This window comes from Anabrus simplex, chromosome 4, assembly GCF_040414725.1.
Source record: "Anabrus simplex isolate iqAnaSimp1 chromosome 4, ASM4041472v1, whole genome shotgun sequence".
Classification (NCBI taxonomy): Eukaryota; Metazoa; Arthropoda; class Insecta; order Orthoptera; family Tettigoniidae; genus Anabrus; species Anabrus simplex.
Genome location: NC_090268.1, coordinates 379,407,810 through 379,422,209, shown reverse-complemented (window position 1 = coordinate 379,422,209; position 14,400 = coordinate 379,407,810).

The following is a 14,400-nucleotide window of genomic DNA, read 5'->3' as shown; positions in this document are numbered from 1 at the left end:
ATGTGTATGAAGAGGACTGTATTGGGACAAACACAAATACCTAGTGTCCGTGTCAGGGGAGTTAACCACTTGTAAAATACAGTGAGTTTCTCTCATCCGTTGCCCGGTAGGCGCGCCCAACTCATCTGTCTCCCGTTGACTCATCACTTCCCGTTAAACAGCACAGCGACAGCACGGTAATGCCCGCACTTCGCAGTTCAAGTCCGTGCTTAGAACGTGTATTAAGTGTTGATCTGTCGCTCCAATTGTTCTCGAGTTCTGAAGTGTTAATTTGGGGTGTAATTCCTATAACGCCTCCACATGTGTACACGGTAGAGGAAAGGGTATTTATGTACGATAATTATGAGAAAACAGAGTTTTGCAGGGAAGTCATCAGGCGATTTGTAACAGTTTACAGGTGTACGTCCTCCACATAGAGAGAGCGTGCGGAAACTCGTAAACAAATTGAGAGGAACTCGTTCTTTATTCGATAAGAAGCGAAGTGTTAAAAATGTATACTTAACTAGGAAAGAGTAAATGAAATCTTAGAGAGATTAGAACGCACGCCTACAGAATCCCTAAGACGACTTGGACAAGACGCCAGGGTTTCGAAGAGCTCAGCATGACGGGCTTCGAAAATGCTAAAATTCCAATATCTCCTCTCATAAGGTACGTGCTTATTTTCTTAATTCTAAATACAAATGTGGGATGCGTCGCTGATTCCAAGGAAAAAACCAACCTGGAGTGTAAACGGATTAAGAAAGAAAGAAAGAAAGAAAGAAAGAAAGAAAGAAAGAAAGAAAGAAAGAAAGAAAGAAATAACGAAAGAAAGAAATATAACTTTTCCTTAGAATCCGAACCTTAGTGATTAGTACCATTATTTTATCTACTACCGCACAAAATCACATAAAACTACTGCTGGATTATCTAAGGGAGGTATAACCACCTTTATGAAACGGAATCCTGCATACACCGGAGGAAAATTCCGGCCCCTTGGGTTTCCGCTGAGGACAGGTTTTACTGTATATCTTATTTTTCCTCACTGTCTTCCATCATCGCCGTTTACTATGACTGCGGTAATACACCTTCTCATTCGCCCAGTCTCACGCGTAAAGTAGCGAACACGGCGTAGTTATCAGTTCAGGCGATTGAAGCGTTAAGAAGCTGGCATTAGTCTGCTTGACAAGACTCGCTCTGTTATCATTGCTAAGAGTGCCGGTGTAATTTGAATCTGCGGTTACCCTATTTGGTTTGTTTCTTTGGTGGTTGGACCGTTTTAATGTTTATGTACATAGTATGGTTTATTGCTGTGTGCTTTTATGTAATAGCAAGAGCAGATCGGGAAATGGGATTTCGTTTCATGAATTTCAATTCGAGATCATCAAAACTATGTTTGCCACACTGAGTAAATCGACATTTTCTCGCTACGTAGGAAGTATAAACTGTAAAACTGGAATAACACCCTTAGTAAAGAAGCTCCTTAGAGCAGAAAGTCGGCGCCTAAATGAAGCAAAGAAATTGTGTTCATTGGGAGTCGATGAAATGTCCATCAAACATCAGATGTTATATGACAAGAAACTCGATCCCTTCCTTGGGTAAAAGACACTTTATGTTGAGCCAATAAAAACTAGGGGTAGCGTGCCTGCCTCTTACCCAGACGCCCCGGGTTCGATTCCCGGCCAGGACAGGGATTTTTACCTGGACCTGAGGGCTGGTTCGAGGTCCACTCAGCCTACGTGATTAGAATTGAGGAGCTATCTGACGGCGAGATAGCAGCCCCGGTCTAGAAAGCCAAGAATAACGGCCGAGAGGATTCGTCGTGCTGACCACACGACACCTCATAATCTGCAGGCCTTAGGGCTGAGCAGCGGTCGCTTGGTAGGCCAAGGACCTTCAAGGGCTGTAGTGCCATGGGGTTTGGTTTGGTTCAATAAAAACTACTTAAGATGACGGTCATGCAAATGAAAGTAGAAATCCAGTTACCTTGGCCAATAACCTTATCTGTTAATATTTTTTTAAATTTCTGTTCTGATTACAAAATACAGGCTACCAGCAGCATTTTTTCTCTAGGAGGCTTTCAGGTACAGAGCTACATACTTTAACACTCACCTACCAAGAGAGTTGGCCGTGCGGTTGGGGTCACGCAGCTGTGAGCTTTCATTCGGGAGACAGTGTGTTCTAGCCCCCACTGTCGGCAGTCCATGGTTTCCTACTTTCACACCAGGCAAATGCTGGAGCTGCACCTTAATTAAGGCCACGCCCGCTTCATTCCCACTCCTAGCCCTTTCCTATCCTAACGTCGCCATAAGATCTAAAGTAAATATATATATAACACTCACAACTAAGTAGAAGTCGAAGCTTGCAGGTTTTTCGTGTTGGTTATTGTGAGTGACAATCATAAGCCTAATGTCAGCATGGTGAGAAGAATGTGAAGAATGTCTTCTTCAAAATACATTAAACCGAAGATCTGACATCCTGATGATAGTGAAACGCCTTTTTTTCCGACCAATGCCACATTCTCAAAAACGTAAGAAATCGAAAAATCTATGTTTGATGGAGATATAAGTGGTGATTTTATCAAGAAACTGTATCAGATGCAATCAAAAGAAACTGTAAAACCAATCCTTTACCTTACACGAAAACACATCGAGCCATCTAACTTTTAAAAAATGAATGCGCGGCGCGCAAAACGTATTTTCGCGACTGAAGTAATAACAGTCCTAGCATATTTCTTAAATAGAAAAGCACACAATGTGCAAATAAATAAACTTATTCGCTACAAAGTTTTGTCAGAGAACAGAGAACCTCTTCGGGTACACCAGGGCGTGGGAATGACCACAAAACGTTTCGCACCATCGGCACACACAATCATGGTTCGGTTTCTGAAAACTTTCAACACATGCCTTATGATGGGAACCATGGACCGCTGCACAAGTCACTGTACGTCTTAGATCGAAGCCACTTCGGCACCAATTATCTGTTGTCATTGCATCCGTCTTCTTTGATTTTAATTCATGTAAGACCTCTTGGTATTCTTTTTTCTAGATTGTAGAGTCACAGTATGTCGTAAGCCCTTATTGAAGAAACGTTATCGAGCATATTTAAAATACCATTCATATCATAAAATGGGCACGATTTTGTTAATTCATAATACAGAAGACCGGGCTAGATTACGCTTCCTAATAACCAAATTAGTTTGCATTCTAACCGATTATGCCTGAAAATTTTAAGTATAAAGATGTATATTATCAAGATTATGAAACAGCTGAGTTATAGTTAAAACAACTTTTCTAAGTTGCTTCATGTGCAAAACTGTTGGAATAATATCATTTTTCTCCACTCTGTGAAATAGCTAATTAAAACATAACAACTAAAAATGGGCACGGTGAACACGGGAGATACATTGGTAGAGAGAGTGGTACTGACCTTAATGATATTTATTTTGTGCAGCACGACAGAACTACAACGTTCGCGTCGCTCCCACTCTTTTAGCTTTCACAATATCATATTAGATTTCACCCGCAAGCAGAAGCTGTAAAATTATTTTGTCGCCGCATAATGGAAGCACTTTCTGTGTAACCCTTACTTTTCCATTCGAACGTGCTTCTAATTTGATTGCCTAGAGAGGTAGATGCACGTGATGCTGATGTAAATTCACGCAATCAATGCATTGGGAATTGTCATAGAATAACACAAAGAATGGTTAAATATACACAGGAATCACGTTATTCGCTGAAATAATCAAACAATGATTTCTCCCTGAAGGCTAATTTACATCACTGCTATGTTGGTCACTCATGAGCTTTAACCTACTGTTCTGTTCATCAACCCCTGGGGAAATAAGTACAAAAATTAACTCACTGATTTCTTGATGTCGCTACATAGGAAACGTAATATATCCTCTGGGCTTTAAACGTGTCGATAATTGAGAGTGTAAAAAACATTGACAACCAGCAGAACACAGCCTATAGCATAAACAAAATGTTAAAACGTATGAGTAGACATAAAATTACTTCTAAGCAGAGAACGACGTGTAGGCCTATATGTCCCCAAACTGTGGCGTGTTCGTCAAATTCTTCAAATCGCAAGCAAAAATCCACAGTTCTAGTAGTTCATCAGGCAAGCAACTCAGTTATGAAAACATCGTAGGGATATGAACTACGAATTTTAGACAATAAAATATAATAAAGTATGAGAATATATTATTTACTTATTCCTAAAAATGACAATCCTTTTCTTAATCATAGTTATCTGGTCGATTAGCTTAGCAGTTTGCATTTTCTACCACTACGATGCATTGTTTCATTTAAGCACCACTACGAGCACTAATGTGAGACAATGGAGAGTTTCACGTAAGCCCTTATAACTACACTGACTTAGTAAATGTCATGGGATAGTCACCTAATAGCGTGTTGGGCCTTCTCTGGCCCTGGGAACTGCAATGAGACGCCGCGGAAGTGAGTCGACAAGTCCCTGGTAGTCCTCTGGACGCAGCTGACACCAAATCGTCTGCAGAGCGGCCGCCAATGCTGGTCTGATCGTGGGTGCAGGATCCATGGCACGGAGCCTGCGTTCCAGGACATCCCAGATATGCTCGATAGGGGCAGTCGTTGGACCTCCGCTGCATGTTCCTGGAACCATTCCCGGCCGACGTGGGAGCGATGTGGCAGAATCGCAGAACTGTCTGGGCGCTGGAAGGCCAAAAATGGGTTGAGATGGTCTCCGAGCAGCTCAACATACCGCGTACCATTCAAAGTCTCTTCCAGAACAACTAAGGAGCCCATTCCATACCAGGAAAATGCACCCCAGACCATAACAGAGACACCAGCGCCCTGGACCACACCTTCAAGGCAGGCGGGATCCATCGCTTCATGCGCTCTGCGCCATTCACGGTGCCTCCCATCGGCATGGTGTAGTTGAAATCGTGATTCGTCCGACCATATCACGTTACGCCATTGTTCCAGTGTCCATCCCTGGTGACTGGCGACAAATGCGCGTCGTTGTGCCCGATGACGTTGGGTTAACAGTGGCACCCGTGTGCGGCGCCGGCTCCCATACCCCATAGAACCCATGTTCCTACGGGTTGTCCACTGGGAGACCTGTCTATCACGGCCTGTGCTGAATTGAGCCGTGATTTGTTGCACGGTTGCCCGTCTGTCACTATTGACAATCCGTCTCAGATGTCGCCGGTCACGGTCATCGTGGGTGGCTGGACTTCCGGTCGTTCGTCTGTTGTGAACGGTAACACCCTCATTCAACCTTTCACGATACACCCTGACACGATTGATCGTGTAAAACCGAATTCCCGCACCAGCTCCGAAATCGCACTTCCCATCCGTCGGGCACCGACCAGCATACCCCGTTCGAACGGTGTCAGCTCACGACGACGTTCCATGTTACACCTGTCAGATGCACAGCCACTGCACACAAGGTCTCCTATACAACTGCCGCTGGCACAGGGGGCGTGTGGTGCGCAGACAACACACCTGCGCATCAGTGCTGCGCTATCCCATGACATTTGCTCAGTCAGTGTATATTCGGTCTTAACAACTAAAAAAAAATTAAAAATTGACTTTGGGTACTGAACCAAGGAACACATTACAGAAAGCATTATGTAAATCAGTTAAATTGGCTACGATTTGAATAAAAAAGAAAACGAGTAAAAGGCTGTTTTTTCCGGAACTGCATAAGGCCGGAAGTGATTTTCGAATTTTTTTAGTTTGATAGATATAGCCAAGAATCACAATTTGAAACCTTTCCGGTCCATTTAGTTCACCGTTAGGCAAAATTTTGGAAATTGCTCAATTTTTCGTTTTTTATAGTATGGGGACCCATAATTTTTCTGTTAAGAAATGATTTCAACATGGGGAACTGAAAATCAAAGAGGAAATTACATGTAAGATTTAATCCTCATCATTAGTAGTTCGGAAGATGGATTTCCATGTTTACTCATTTACGCAGCAACATACAGTAGGTCGAGGTCATTTAAATATCTTGGCTCGACAATTACTGCAGATAGAACCCTCAGTCTTGAAATATCAAATCATGTGAGCACCAATCACTGGTATGGGCATTTACTTCAAGCTGCTGACACAACAGTTGCAAGGACTGAATTGACATTGCTGATTGATGGGAGAAGGCCAGTAGGACGACCGAAATAGCGGTGGTTTGGCAGCATACATGATCTCACATTTGCACTCCTTCATACTGATGTGGCACACAATCGTGTAAGGTGGCGGCAGTGAGCCAGAAAACAAAAGCAGACCCCGATAGTTTATGGGACAAATGCTAAGGAAAAGAAAGATGAAGAGCCGGGCTGAGTGGCTCAGACGGTTGAGGCAATGGCCTTCTTATTCCAACTTGGCAGGTTTGATCCTGGCTCAGTCCGGGGTTATTTGAAGATGCTCGTGTCGATAGATTCACCGGCACGTAAAATAACTTCCGGGAACCGTTACTAAAATAAAACAAATAGCACTATTATTATTATTATTATTATTATTATTATTATTATTATTATTATTACTATTATTATTATTATTATTATTATTTTCGAATGGGTCTACTATGGACCACGTTAAGCATCATTCATTTACGGTTCTTCCTCTTTCGATCGGCCCAGTACTTCTTCATCCTTTCGGAGTGGGCTTCTTTACGTTCTCGTGACCAGTTGTTGCCGGCCCGTTTTTTGCTACTTTGATCTTGGAATCCCTTAATTTTGTTGATGATTTTTCTGTATTCCTGTCTGTTGTATACTACCTGCTGTGATATATTATTTTCCTCCATATCCTCCTTGACCCCTTTAAGCCAGCTAGTTTGTGTCTTGCTGTTCTCTATGTATTCCAGAATTCGCTTGGCTGTTCTCTCTGGTGGCATTCTTTTAATGTGTCCGTAGAAGCAGAGTCTTCTCTTCTTGAAGGATGTTGTGATTTTTTCGGTCTTGTATAGTACCTCATTTGGTCGCAGTCTAAATTCTTGACCCACTTTCCTGGGCCCTAGTATCTTCCTCAAGATCTTCCTTTCTGTCTTTTCAATGTTTTCTAGTAAGCCCTTCCTGTTCAGTGGAATACATTCGATCGCATATAGACTTTCTGGTTTGATGACAGTGTTGTAATTCTGATTTTTGCAGTGAATGAAACTGATTTTTTATTGTAGACATTTCGACATAACTGGTATGCTGCTTCCATCTTTCTTGCCCTTTCCTGTAATGCTATTCCTGGTAGTCCTGTTGGGGTTACCCATTCCCCCAGATATTTAAACTTCTGTACTCTTTTAATTGTTCCATATTTGGTGACAATATTTTGTGTCGGATCCTTTTTGTCCTGAATCATTAGTTCCGTCTTTTCGAAGGATATCTGAAGTCCCGTCTTTACAGCAGTCTCTTGAAGTGTTTCAATTTGTACCTTGGCTGTTTCAGTGTCTTCTGCCAGTATTGCCATATCATCTGCGAATGCTAGACAGTCAATTTTGACTCCAGATCTTCCCAATGATATTCCATTTTCCACCCCTAATTCCGTCAGTCTCTTCCTCCACTCTCTGACCACTTTTTCAAGTATAACATTAAACAGGAGTGGTGACATCTCGTCCCCTTGTCGGATACCTGTTTCGATCTTGAATGGTTTTGACAACATACCCATAAACTTAACCTGTGATGTCAGTGATGGTTTCTTTGATTAAGTTTCTAGTTGTTGTATCTATCCCAAACTCTTCTAACGTGCTTATCAAGGTTGCTCTGTCGACTGAATCATAGGCTTTCTTAAAATCGACAAATACAATCACTAGATTTTTGGCTGTGAGTGCACGTAGTTGTATTATGGAGATTAGGTTGAAAATTTGCTCGCTGCATGATCTCCGTTTCCGGAATCCTGCCTGGTATTCACCAAGTTCTTTTTCTATTATCCCTTCAGTCCTGTTTTGTAGTGCCTTGGATAGAATTTTAGAGGCAACTGGTGGCAATGATATTCCTCTGTAATTGTTAACGTTTGTTCTGTCTCCTTTTTTGTGCAGCGGGTGTATTAATGATGTCTTCCATTCCTTTGGGATGCTCTCTGTCTGCCAAATCTCCTCAAATAGTGTTTCTAGCTGAGTCACTAATTGTTCTCCGGCATATTTCAATAACTCTGCAACTATTGAATCTTCACCAGACGTCTTATTGTTCTTCAGTCCTGTTATTATTCCCCTGATTTCTTCTTTATTAGGTGGTTCTGAGTCCGGTGTCTGGTTCTTGGGTTTCTCAAACATGAGAGTTTCCTCAGGTTTTTTACAGTTCAGTGGTTTCTGGAAATAATTTGCAAGGTGTTGGCAATTCTGTTCATTTCCAGTGATTAGATTTCCTTCGTCATCTTTGAAGCATAGGGTTGGCGGTTTGTATCTTGTTAAGTTCCTCCTGAATGTCTGGTAGAAATTACGTGTATTGTTTTTCACGAAATCTTCTTCTAGTTTCTTTAGTTGCTGTGTGTCATAATGTTTCCGTTCACCTCTTATGGTTTTAGCTGTTGTTTTTCTTTGTGCTTTAAATGCCTCCCAGTCTTCTGGTTTCTTAGTTGAGTTCCATTTCTTCCATGTCTGAGCCCTTCTTTGTAGTGTTTCTTCGCAAACTTCATTCCACCACGGATGTTTCTTCTTTTTACTTCGTAGGATTGTTTGTTCTGCTGCTTGTTGTATTGATGTTGCCATCTCAGTCCAACTGTGACTTTGAATCTTATTTATCCTGTTCTGGTATTCATTCACAGTCTGCTGATTGAACTTCAGATCTTCTATTCTGTATCTTGTAATTTTTGTACCACTACTTTTTCTCCTTTCTGGTGTTAATTTCATCTTAATTTTTGTCAGATAGTGGTCAGAGTCGAAGTTTGCTCCTCTAGTTACATGTACATCTTGAATTTCTCTGGAGTTTTCATAACTGATTGCAACATGGTCAATCTGAAATTCGCCCATTAATTTGTTAGGTGATATCCATGTTGTTTGTTTCTTTGGCTTCTTCTGGAACTTGGTGGTCATGATGTTCAAATTGAATTTTTCACACAACTCTATCAACCTCTTACCATTCATGTTTGTCTTGCTGTGAGCCGTGAATTTTCCTGTGGTTCTTGATGGTTCATTCCTTCCAATTTGGGCATTGAAGTCTCCTACCAGAATTACAACATTTTTCTCTGGAGTATTTCCTAGGATTTCTTCCAGACCTTCCCAAAATGTTTCTACTTTCTGTGGATTTTGTTGGTTGTCCTTATTTATTGGTGCATGTGCATTTATTATTGTGTATTTCTTGTTCTTGTTTTTGAAAGTTAGTGTTGACATCCTTGGTGAGGTGGATTTGAATTCCGTTATCTTGTCTGCCAGTGAATTGTGTACTACAAATGCTGTTCCAAACATCCACAGACCTTTAGTGTTTTGTATTTTCTCTGCTGGTTTACCTTTACAAATCCTGTAGTTGTGTGTTTGTACCGTATTTTCGTTTCGGTATCTTGTTTCTTGTATAGCTAATATTTTCATCTCTTGTTCATCCATCATTTTAGTCAGTTCCATTTGTTTCCCTATTTTCAACATCGATTTTACATTCAGTGTCCCTATGAACGTTCTGTGTTTACATTTGTGATTTGTCTTTGGGATTCTAAGACCCTCCGACTGGTCTTGACTTGCGCAATGCTGCTGGACCCCCGGATCCGAATGCCCAGCTTCGGTAGCTTCGCCACCACGAGGATATGAGTTACTCATTGCACCTTTCATGACTGATACTTGTTTAGAGCTTGTGCTTCTAGAAATTTGCATCTCCATCTGCTACGACTTGGTTCGCTGCACCAAGAAGTTTTCCAGGCCGCCCCTAACATGGGGAACAGACGCCACGGGAATGGCAGAGTGCTTTTTAGGCGGCACTCACTCGCCTTGTCACATTGCCGTCACTGCATTTATGTGGCATTTTTTAGATACTATAGTGCCCTCCATAGTCCCACCACATCCTGGTGGCATTATTATTATTATTATTATCATTATTATTATTATTATTATTATTATTATTATTATTATTATTATTATTATGTTTATTATTATTATTATTATTATTATTATTATTATTATTATTATTATTATTATCATTATTATTAGGGCCCGGATTTTTATGTGCATCCCTCACTAGTTTGTATTTTCGACTCTGTGTAACGGTACTTTACATTCACAACTTACAATGACAACAGATAGCTTAGGTGTGGGTAGGCACACTGGACTTCCCTAAATTCCTTTCTCTACCACAGCACATAATAATCTCAGGGGCTTGGGCACTTGGTCAGGACCAAAGAGGATAGAATAGGACAGAAGTATCTTCAGTTCACTAGTTACGTTCCATTTTAATGCCCTGCATCTCATAGAGTGTTAGTTTCTAAGAATGCATAAGGAAAAGAGCAGCAGAAGAGATTTACTAAATCAGTGGGTATCGGGTGAATGGTGTCATCGTGTACTGTCAAGTTAGCTCAAAGGAAGTGAAATGTGAAACGAATTTTCAGCTTGAACAGCGTCCAAAAACACCTGTACGTATTAAAACAAAGGAGGAGAAGAAGAACAGCACTCCACAACAACAACTACTACTTACGCAGGTAAAACCCAAGTCTTGTGTTCTTAATACATTTTCAAATGATCTTTGTATGGCTTTCGTACGCAGCAACATTCCATGGAATAAATTAAACATTCTGCGATCATTTCTCGAGAAATATTGTGTAAATCAAAAAATACCAGATGAATTAACTCTTAGCAAAAATTACCTACCTCCGCTATATGAATCCACCCTGGAATTGATCCGTTCTGATATCGGAAGGAACTGTGTCTGGATATCGGTGGATAAGACAACGGATTCATGTGGCCGTTACATAGCAAATTTCGTGGTTGGTAAATTACATCCAGACGAACCCGGTAAGCCGCATCATCTTGCTTGTAAAATACTAGAGAAAACCAACTATAGCACAATAGCAAGATTTGTAAATGATTCTCTGCGACTATTGTGGCCATCTGTAATTGAGAATAATTGTTGTAAAATGCTTGTACTGCTCACAGATGCAGCTTCGTATATGTTGAAAGCAGCAAAGGTCATCCAAGTATTTTATCCAAAACTCATACACGTAACCTGTTTGGTTCGATCCCCACTGTCGGCAGCCCTGAAAATGGTTTTCCGTGGTTTCCCATTTTCACACCAGGCAAATGCTGGGGCTGTACCTTAATTAAGGCCACGGCCGCTTCCTTCCCACTCCTAGCCCTTCCCTGTCCCATCGTCGCCATAAGACCTATCTGAGTCGGTGCGACGTAAAGCAACTAGCAAAAAAAAAAAAAACGTAACCTGTTTAGCGCACGGATTACACCGTATTGCAGAAGAAATACGCGCACAGTTTCCAGCTGTTAACAATTTAATTTGATGTGGTAAGAAACTGTTTCTGAAAGCACCAGCTCGTGTTCAGTTCTACAAAGATTGTCTACCTGAAGTTCCTTTGCCACCTGAATCTGTCCTGACTAGGTGGGGGACATGGTTGTCTGCAGTATCATTTTATCAGGAAAATTTTAATGAAGTGAAAGAAGTGGTTACACAACTTGAAGATGAGCATATTGCGTGTGTCCGTGATGTAAAAGTTGTGTTTGAAACCGCTACTGTTTATCAAGATGTGAATTTCATTCATGCGCATTTTCCTAAACTTCCAAAAGCCATTGAGAGCTTAGAATCTTCTGGTAGTCCCCTCCATGAATCACTTTATCTCGTTAAGAAAGCTGCATCTTCATTGAATTCCGCTCCAGGCGAAATTGGAGAGAAGATTAAATGCAAGTTAGAAAAGGTGTTGAATTCGAACCCAGGACTGAAGAAGATTAAGTTAATTAGTCAATACTTGAGTGGAACTAGGGTATCCTTGCCCGATGTATGCTCCGAAACGCTGGTGCCCATGTATAAATACTATCCAATCACGTCAGTTGATGGAGAACGATCATTCTGAGCCAAAAACTCATTTTGACGGACAATATACGTACATAGTTTGTCTCCAGAAAACATTGAAAGACTACAAGTTACCTATTGTGATGCTACTTTTTAAAATAAATTATGCTTCTTTTTGCAATAAATGATACCTGTAAATAGGTAAGTGAATAAATTGCATGTTTTAATAGCAAATTTCCTTATTTTCGTGCATATATTCTAACTTTTAGTGCATATTTGCATGCATATTTTCAGGTTCTTTAGCACATATAAATCCGGGCCCTAATTATTATTAAAAGATTGAGTCTTCGTGGTTCAGGCGACAGAGCACCGGCCTCTCACAAATGTGTTCCGTGTTTCAAACGCCGGTCACTATATTTGAGATTTGTGATGGTCAAAACGGAGGTGAGACAGGGTTTTATCAGGATACTCCGGTTTTCCCTGCCATCTTTCATTTCAGCATCACTCTCCAATATCGTTTAATTTCATCTGATTATCATTAATCATTTCATGAAAAATTTAGCCATTTGGAGATGGACGGTTTTAAAAATAGACAACTCATTCTACAACATGAGAAGTGTAAGATTTGTTTAAAAGGAACATTGACATTTTTATTTCAAATTTTCAATTACTTTTTAACAGAAATTAAGTTATCAGTTATTTTTCACATAGTAATTTCGACTGTCGGAGACAGACGTGCGTAGTAGTACCGTTACAAAATAAAAGATTCATTGACTGCAGTGTACACAAGAAGGATATAATATCGAGACTCCTTGAAATAAAGTGTTCGTCTCACTGGTTAAAATATATTGAGTATAGAAAGTGACGGATCACGAAAGTTTTGAGCGGGAAAAGCATATGAATTTCCGTCATTCGGGTGAAAACAACAGAGCAGCTTTACGCGGAATTGAAATCAATGAGGCGTTATCCTTCGTTTCAAAATATCCCTCATCATTGTGCCTGGATTTAAACTATGTTCACTTTCATGAAAAGCCAGAGATAATTGAAGGATTCAGAATTAAAGTGAACCAAGTGAAAGTTTCACCAATTTTGCACTAGCACTGCCATGGTACTGCAGAAATATTATCTTTTTCTGTGTAATAGTGAACCAAGTCCGTCCGACTCATTGTCTGAATGGTCAGAGGGTTAAGAGGGTCCCAGATTCGATCTCCGATCCGGTCGGGGATTTTAATCGCATCTGATTAATTCTTCTGACCCGGTGACTGGGTGTCTGTGTTTGTTCCAACACTTTCCTCTTCATACTCAGACAACATACTACACTACCAACCACCACGGAAACACGCAATAGTGATTACATCCCTCCATAAAGGGTTAGCATCAGGAAGGGCACCCGTCCGTAAAACAGGGCCAAATCCACATGTGCAACACAGTTCGCACCGGCGACCCCACAGATGTGGGAAGAGCGGTAGTAGAAAAGAAAAGGAAGAGTGAACGAGGTCCACAGAATTCACCTATGAGATGACAGCAGTTCTTATTACAACTGAAGTCATCTTGAGTATCTTTCCTTCAGAATTATTGTGGACCTTGTCAATCAATCAATACTGATCTGTATTTAGGGCAGTCGCGCAGGTGGCTTATTCCCTATCTGTTGTTTTCCTAGCTTTTTCTAAAATGATTTCAAAGAAATTGGAAACTTATTGAACATCTTCCTTGGTAAGATATTCCAATCCCTAACTCCCCTTTCTATAAATGAATATTTGCCCCAATTTGTCCTCTTGAATTCCAACTTTATCTTCATATTGTGATCTTTCCTACTCTTAAAGACGCCACTCAAACTTATTCGTCTACTAATGTCATACCACGCCATCTCTCCGCTGACAGCTCGGAACATACCACTTAGTCGAGCAGCTCGTCGTCTTTCACCCAATTCTTCCCAGCCCAAACTTTACAAATTTTGTGTAATGCTACTCTTTTGTCGGAAATCACCCCGAACAAATCGAGCTGCTTTTCTTTGGATTTTTTCCAGTTCTTGAACCAGGTAATTCTGATGAGGGTCTCACACACCGGAACCATACTCTAGTTGGGGTCTTACAAGAAATATACATGCCCTCTCCTTTACATCCTTACTACAACCCCTAAATACCCTCATAACCATGTGTAGAGATCTGTACCCTTTATTTACAATCCCATTTATGTGATTACCCCAATGAATATCTTTCCTTATATTCACACCTAGATACTTACAATGATCCCCAAAGGAACTTTCACCCCATCAACGCAGTAATTAAAACACAGAGGACTTTTCCTATTTGTGAAACTCACAACCTGACTTTTAACCCCGTTTATCAACATACCATTACCTACTGTCCATCTCACAACATTTTCGAGGTCACGTTGCAGTTGCTCACAATCTTGTAACTTATTTATTACTCTATACAGATTAACATCATCCGAAAAAAAGCCTTACCTCTGATTCACTTCTTTACTCACATCATTTATATATATATAAGAAAACATAAAGG